Genomic DNA, 1,530 nt, shown 5'->3' with positions numbered 1-1,530 from the left:
GAGTGCAGGTGAAAGATTTCTTGGCTCTTCTTTTCTTTAAATCTTTCTGTTTAGTTTCAGAGCAACTCAAAGGTTTTTCTCTACTTTTGACATGATTTCTCTCCTCAACTTCAATCGATTCTTCATTCTCCTAATTTTCTTCATTTAACTCTGAAATAAAAGTAAAAATTTATTATTTTCAGTTAGTCATAAAAACAGAGAAATGTGAAAGAAGATAAAAATGCACCCTGATGTAAACATATATATATATATATATATCTTTTTTATGCATTTTTATAAATTATGTCTCTGAAACTTTAACTATTTGTAAGTATTATAGACACAAATCCCATGTTTCTACAGGGAGAACTATTAAATATGTTTGATCAACAACAAAATTATATAACATACATTAATTTTGCTAAAAAAGTCCCAATATGTGTGTCTCTTCTTATATGATGCTTCCTCTAGATTATTCAACAGCTCTAAAGATTTTTCCTGTTACAACAAATATAATACTGTTTGAAGCTTTATAACATTCAGCCTCGTTAATGAAGAATGAAGAATAAACACCAACCTGTTAGTTCTTGAGTATCTTCAGTGTGTTTGATTCTGCAGGGTTCTGGATCTCTCATCTTCTCTCTGTCCTCTTTAATAAACTCAGTCTTTGCAGATTTCAGCTCTTCCGGATGATTTGATGCTGGTCTTCACTTGTAAACTGATGGAGATATTCCTGCATTTATTGGTGAATTACTGTGGGAGGAGCTTCACTGATGACATGTTGCAGTGGGCGGAGCTTCACTACCAGTAAACATGTGGGAGGAGGAGCTTATCTGCCAAAATCAAAAATACATCACTGAGTTACTGAGTTTGTTTTTATAGTAATAGACAACAGAAAATAAATGATGTAATGTAAATTGAAGTATAAAGAAAACAGTTGAAAGCATAAACTCAGATATAAATGTACAGGCGATCTGCACAGTTTGCAGAGAAGCATTTCATTTCCTTAACTTTTCAGAGCTTGGTAGATGAGTAACTATTGTATTTGTATTATTAGACAGATAAACGCATATATTACAATTAATGTTATATTAATTGATTTATCGTTTATAAATATTAATTATAGGCATAATGAATTATCTTATCTGTCATACATAATGTATGGCATTAAAAAGTTTTAAAAGTGTGCTACACACTGACTAAAATTAAAAAAGTGAAAAAGCATAATAGGACCCCTTTAATAATATATAGGCATAATAAATTATCCTATCTGTCATACATAATGTATGGCATTAAAAAGTATTAATAGTGTGAACTAATTTAAATAAAAATGGAACAAATAATTACACAATTATTTGAATCATAATTTAAGCAGTAAATAAGCTAAAAATGTATCCCATCTTGCAGAATTGTCAAAAACGTGATATCTGTCAGAATGACTGATTTAGGCGCGTCAACTGAAGTATAAAACATAAACACAAAAACAAACACTAAAGTAAATAACTGCTGTAAAGCACCACAATATGCATGTCTAATCTAAATAGTTAGATT

General features: G+C 29.9%; 1 long non-coding RNA gene across 1 annotated transcript; it reads right to left on the bottom strand.

The window, feature by feature from the left end:
* Positions 1–30: 30 nt before the first annotated feature.
* LOC107683943 (uncharacterized) lies at positions 31–595 on the bottom strand. The gene is made up of 2 exons (XR_001633792.1): positions 557–595; positions 31–150 (listed from the first exon to the last, which is right to left on the bottom strand). It is a non-coding gene; the product is annotated as an uncharacterized LOC107683943 (long non-coding RNA).
* Between the last annotated feature and the right edge of the window lie 935 nt (positions 596–1,530).

This window comes from Sinocyclocheilus anshuiensis, unplaced genomic scaffold (assembly GCF_001515605.1).
Source record: "Sinocyclocheilus anshuiensis isolate Anshui unplaced genomic scaffold, SAMN03320099.WGS_v1.1 scaffold725, whole genome shotgun sequence".
In the NCBI taxonomy this organism is placed as follows: domain Eukaryota; kingdom Metazoa; phylum Chordata; class Actinopteri; order Cypriniformes; family Cyprinidae; genus Sinocyclocheilus; species Sinocyclocheilus anshuiensis.
Note: the sequence above shows the minus strand (reverse complement) of the source record. Positions and strands in the feature narration are given on the sequence as shown.